We start from the raw sequence: 6,702 nt of genomic DNA, 5'->3' as shown, positions 1-6,702 counted from the left end.
AATGATGATTGGTAATGATGATGGTGATGATGATGGTGGTGATGATGATGGTGATGATGGTAATGATGATGGTGGTGATGATGGTGGTGATGATGGTAATGATGATGGTAATGATGGTGATGATGGTAATGATGATGGTAATAATGATGGTGATGATGGTGGTGATGGTGATGATGGTAATGATGATTGGTAATGATGATGGTGGTGATGATGGTGGTAATGATGATGGTGGTGATGATGATGGTGATGATGGTAATAATGATGGTGGTGATGATGGTGGTGATGATGATGGTGGTGATGATGGTGGTGATGATGATGGTGATGATGATTGGTAATGATGATGGTGGTGATGATGATGGTGGTGATGATGATGGTGGTGATGATGGTGGTGGTGATGATTGGTAATGATGATGGTGGTGATGATGATGGTGGTAATGATGATGGTGGTGATGATGGTGGTGATGATGATGGTGGTAATGATGATGGTGGTAATGATGATGGTGATGATGATGATGGTGGTGATGATGATGGTGATGATGATGGTTGATGATGATGGTGGTGATGATGATGATGGGTAATGATGATGGTGGTGATGATGATTGGTAATGATGATGGTGGTAATGATGATGGTGATGATGATGATGGTGGTGATGATGATGGTGATGATGATGGTTGATGATGATGGTGGTGATGATGATGATGGGTAATGATGATGATGGTAATGATGATGGGTAATGATGATGGTGGTGATGATGGTGGTGATGATGATTGGTAATGATGGTGGTGATGATGATGGTGATGATGATGGGTAATGATGATGGTGGTGATGATGGTGGTGATGATGATGGTAATGATGATGGTGGTGATGATGATTGGTAATGATGATGGTGATGATGATGATGGTGATGATGATGGGTAATGATGATGGTGGTGATGATGATGGTGATGATGATGGTGGTGATGATGGTGGTGATGATGATGATGGTGATGATGATTGGTAATGATGATGGTGATGATGGTGGTGGTGATGATGGTGGTGATGATGGTGGTGATGATGATGATGGTGATGATGATTGGTAATGATGATGGTGATGATGATGATGGTGGTGATGATGGTGGTGATGATGGTGATGATGATGATTGGTAATGATGGTGGTGATGATGATGGTGGTGATGATGGTGGTGATGATGATGATGGTGATGATGATTGGTAATGATGATGGTGATGATGATGATGGTGGTGATGATGGTGGTGATGATGGTGGTGATGATGATTGGTAATGATGATGGTGGTGATGATGGTGGTAATGATGATGGTGGTGATGATGATGGTGGTGATGATGATGGGTAATGATGATGGTGGTGATGATGGTGGTGATGATGATGGTTGATGATGATGGTGGTGATGATGATGGTGGTGATGATGATGGTGATGATGATTGGTAATGATGATGGTGGTGATGATGGTGGTGATGATGATGGTTGATGATGATGGTGGTGATGATGATGGTGGTAATGATGATGGTGATGATGATTGGTAATGATGATGGTGGTGATGATGGTGGTGATGATGATGGTGGTGATGATGGTGGTGATGATGATGGTGGTGATGATGGTGGTGATGATGATGGTGGTGATGATGGTGGTGATGATGATGGTGGTAATGATGATGGTGATGATGATTGGTAATGATGATGGTGGTGATGATGGTGGTAATGATGATGGTTGATGATGATGGTGGTAATGATGATGGTGATGATGATTGGTAATGATGATGGTGGTGATGATGGTGGTGATGATGATGGTGGTGATGATGGTGGTGATGATGATGGTGATGATGATGATGGGTAATGATGATGGTGATGATGATTGGTAATGATGGTGGTGATGATGGTGGTAATGATGATGGTGATGATGATGGTGGTGATGATGATGGTGATGATGGTAATAATGATGATGGTGGTGATGATGATGATTGGTAATGATGATGATGATGGTAATGATGATGATGGTAATGATGATGATGATGATGGTAATGATGATGATGGTAATAATGATGATGATGATGGTAATGATCGTCACGTTGCCTAACCACGGAGGGCTGACGCTTTGGGTATATCGCGTAGAGCTGGTGTTTGACCACTCAGAGCCCCTGGCTGTCAGGGATGTCACCTTTTATTTATAGCGGAGCCGAAACCGACCGCCCCAAGCAGAGGAGTGATCGCCTGGGAGCAGGCTACCACACAGAACACGAAGAAGAATCAACACAAGATCACACACACACACACCCAATCACACCGAATGTCCCTTCCGCTTGTTCGAGACGACTCACACAGAAGCTTTGGGAGAAGGGAGGATGGGGGGGGGGAGGTCATCCACATCCCCTAGGCAAATATTCTAGGGTTTTTTCGGTAAAGTCACGTAGGTAAAACAATTAAAATTAATAAAAGTAAAATTAAAAATAAAATAAAAATCACGACGTTTCGGAGGCAACACAAGCATCCGTCTTCAGGTGGAACCGTCACAGCACGCTCGCTGTATCAAGGGAGAGACTGAGCCTTTTGTTATGTAGAGTTGGTGCGGCTGAAATCGCTGCCAGGAACGAGTGTTTTTTGTGTTGAATGGTTGAACTGGGAGGTTCTAAGAGTTGTTACGATGCGGCTGATGTAAATGGGACTGAGCTTTTATTACGTAGACGAAACAGCACTTTGTTACGTTGATGGGATTCATTCTAGATTTGCCAAATATGTGTGGTAAAACTTAAAGTAGGAAAACCAGCGTGCGAAATAAGAAGAAGAAACCATAATGTAACTAAAGAATAGTGTCTGTCAAATAAGATGTTCCAAATATGTGAAGTTAAATCTTTTTTGCATGGTTAATAACATCTTTCCAATGCTTCACAGAGTTTCCCCGTGTCTCTCCTCCGGGTTCTTCCACCCCTCGCCTGCCAAACCCTCTTCGGACAGAGCGAGATGTCCATGGGCAGACAAGCAGCATCCCCGGTAGCCAGATGGTCACAGACTTTACTCGTGGCCAGTGCCAGGCCCCGAAGCCAGCTTGCTTCCCCGCTCCTGCCGCTACTGGTGTGATCCCGTGGCGTCAGACATCCCAAAGGCCCTGCTTCAATCAAAACGTAGAACAGTGTTAATAATATTTTTGGTTCTTTCGGTTAAGTCACGTAGAAGGGAAATAATAAATTAATAAAATAATAAAACATAATAATATAATATGTCTAAAAATATAATTATTTCTTATATTATTTTATTATGTTTTATTTTTATTATTTTATTATTTCCCTTCTACGCGACTTTACCGAAAGAACCAAGAAGATGAATCCCTGCAGTCACGAAAGCTTTACATCGAAAGTATTAATAATAGTGATAGGTTTTTACCCTTTCAACTGGTACACAATCTGACACAAAATCCACCACAACCGCTACTGCTGCTGCTGCTTTTGAGTTGTGCACCCACTGCCGATTCGGGCACCCCCTTTCATAGGGCTGCTCAGTCGATTGTTTCGTCTCTGGGCCAATCAGGTGAGAGGCGCGTCTATGAATCGTCTGAGATTCCGTCGCCCTGGTTGGCATGAAAGCCGCTCGCTCCCACGCCGGTCAGACCGCGACGTGGTGACTCCGGGCTCCACGCAAAGGACGGCGACCAAAACCGCGAGTTTCTCTCTACATCTCACGGGGTATGTTTCACGCATGATGATGGTGGTGGTGGTGGTGGTGATGGTGGTGGCGTGATGATGGTGATGGTGGTGGTGATGGTGGTGATGATGATGGTGGTGGTGATCATGAATGTGGTGGTGATGGTGGTGATGATGGTGGTGGTAATGATAATGGTGATTATGATGGTGATGATGGTGGTGATGATGATGATGATTATGATGATGATGATGGTGGTGGTGATGATGGTGATGATGTTGATGATGGTGATGACCGTCATACACACAAAGACAAAGCTCCCCCGTGTAGCCTCAACAGACTGTAGGGGCAAGTGCTGTTAGCGAGCAGCACCTATGAAGGCTGCCGGCACTGTGGCACACGAGGGGCTGGGTGGCCAGCATGCCCAAGCAGCTTCTGTTTGGCCGCATAGAGGGGGCGAAACGGGCACGGCACGGGCTGGAGCGATGAGCGGGTGAGTGAGTGAGTCGATTGGTGAGTAGGTGAGTGTGTGAGTGAGTAAGTGGGTCGGTGGGCGAGTAGGTGAGTGAGTGAGTGAGTGCGTGAGTGAGTGACACGGACGAAGAGATGGAAAAAGAGAAGAGATGGAGTGATGTGGTACAGGAGGACGTGGAGCTGAGTGGACTTGCCGATGACTGGTACCAGCGATGTCAAGATCGGCCTCTGTGGAGGAGGCTCGTGAAGGACGCTACTGGGCAGTTGGAGGCAGTCGCCCTCCAACAACAACGGAGGGCGGAGGAGCGACGCTCACAACAACGCGCGGAGCGCCGGGCGGCTAAAGCGCAGCAAGTTGGCACAGTAGGGGGGCACAGGTGGTGCATCGGTCAATCATCTCAGTCAGTCGACCCATTGGTGGTGGTGGAGGGGATGGTTGTGGTGGTGGTGGTGGTTGTGGCGGGGAGCGGTGGGTGTAGTGGTTAGCGTTACGCTGTGCGACGAACCTGGCGACCTGAGTTCGATTCCCGCTCACGGCCAACATCAGTGACGATTATCTGATCCGGTCCTGGGCCTCCCCTAAGTGGACTCAGCCTCAAATGAGTACCTGGTGCGGTGTGTAGTAAACATCGCCACTGGGGAGACAAAGGCGGCCGGGCGTGGTGCTGGCCACCCACCCCCTCGTGTGCCACAGTGCCGGCCTTCATAGGTGCTCGCTAACAGCACTTGCCCCTACAGTCTGTTAGAGGCTACACGGGGGACCTTTGTCTTTGGTGGTGGTTGTGGTGGGGATAGTGAAGATGATAGTTTTGGTGGTGGTGATGGTGGGGATGGTTGTGGTGGTGGTGGTAGTTGTTGTGGTGGTGGTCGTGGTGGTGGTTGTGGTGGTGGTGGGGATGGTTGTGTTGGGGATGGTTGTGGTGGTGATAGTGGTGGTAGTGGTGGTTGTGTTGGGGATGGTTGTGGTGGTGGTAGTGGTGGTGATGGTGGGGATGGTTGTGGTGGTAGGTGGTGGTGGTGTGGATGGTTGTGGTGGTGATAGTGGTGGTGGTGGTAGTGGTGGTAGTGGTGGTTGTGTTGGGGATGGTTGTGGTGGTGGTGGTAGTGGTGGTGATGGTGGGGATGGTTGTGGTGGTGGTGGTAGGTGGTGGTGGTGTGGATGGTTGTGGTGGTGATAGTGGTGGTGGTGGTAGTGGTGGTAGTGGTGGTTGTGTTGGGGATGGTTGTGGTGGTGGTAGTGGTGGTGATGGTGGGGATGGTTGTGGTGGTGGTGGTGGTGGTGAAGGCGCTTCTGCGTGTGACACGCGGCTTTGTTGTCGTGTGGCGAGTCTCACAAAGTCGCTTTGTGAGCCAGTCTGTGAAGGGCTCTCCATGGCCGCAGACGCACGTGGCAGTGATGTCAGTGTGTGTGTGTGTGTCAGTGTGTGTGTCAGTGGGTGTCAGTGTGTGTCTGTGTGTCATGTATGTGTGTATGATGTCTGTGTGTGTGTCAGTGTGTGTGTCTGTGTGTCTGTGTGTGTCTGTGTGTCTGTGTGTCATGTATGTGTGTATGATGTCTGTGTGTGTGATGTCTGTGTGTTATGTCTTTGTGTGTCTGTGTGTGTCTGTGTGTGTGTTTGTGTGTCTGTGTGTGTGGTGTCTTTGTGTGACGTCTTTGTGTGACGTCTTTGTGTGTATGTGTGTTTTTTCTGTGTAAGGTGCTGGTAACCCCTCTACCTTCAACTAATTACCACTAAACCATGACGTCTCCTGGCCAAACCCCATTTGGGGGAGCCAGGAAACAGAATCATTACCCTCGGGGCTCCTCCAGAAACAGCAAAAGCTCTTGGTTGTTCTTCGTGCTTTCGGAGTCCCTGACCCTCTGCTCACGATCATTAAGGACCTTCATGATGGTGAGCGGGCCCGGGTAAAACTACGTGGCCGGGAGTCGGAGCCTTTCCCTGTACACTTTGGGGTGCGACAGGGATGTCCTCTGGCTCCCACATTATTTAACATCTATTTTGACCGCGTAGTTCGTGAAGCCTTCAATAGCTGTACCGGGGGAATTTCCATCAGGTACAGATACAATGGGAGGCTGATCGATGCCCGGGTGCGGTCAAGGGATGGCTCCCTATTGGTCAACCACGTTATGTATGCCGATGATTTGGTAATAGCTGCTCATTCAGAGGGGGAGTTGGAGACGCTGCTGCTGAGACTGGAGCGTGCCACTAAGAGGTGGGGCCTTACCATCAGCCCCACCAAAACTAAGCACCTGCCTGGGTATTTTGTACCATCGGACACTCCACCCCCACAACTCCCAGTCGGTGATGGGGCAGTTGTGGAGAGAGTGGAGAGTTTCCCATACCTGGGCAGTTTGCTTATGACCGGCTCCAGTTTAACAGCAGAGGTCTCACTCCGAATCAGTCGAGCGGCAATATCTTTTCATCGGTTGCGTAACGCTGTGTGGAAGTTTCCTGGTCTGTGGCTCCGCACGAAGCTTCAGGTCTTCTCGGCCACGGTCATTCCTTCCCTTCTCTATGCTTGGAACATCTTCGCCGGTTGGAGACATTTAGGCTGGCCTGCCTATGATCCATCCTGGCTT

The sequence above is a fragment of the Lampetra planeri genome, unplaced genomic scaffold (assembly GCF_965212315.1).
Source record: "Lampetra planeri unplaced genomic scaffold, kcLamPlan1.2.h2 scaffold_966, whole genome shotgun sequence".
NCBI lineage: Eukaryota > Metazoa > Chordata > Hyperoartia > Petromyzontiformes > Petromyzontidae > Lampetra > Lampetra planeri.
This window is presented reverse-complemented; position numbering follows the sequence as displayed.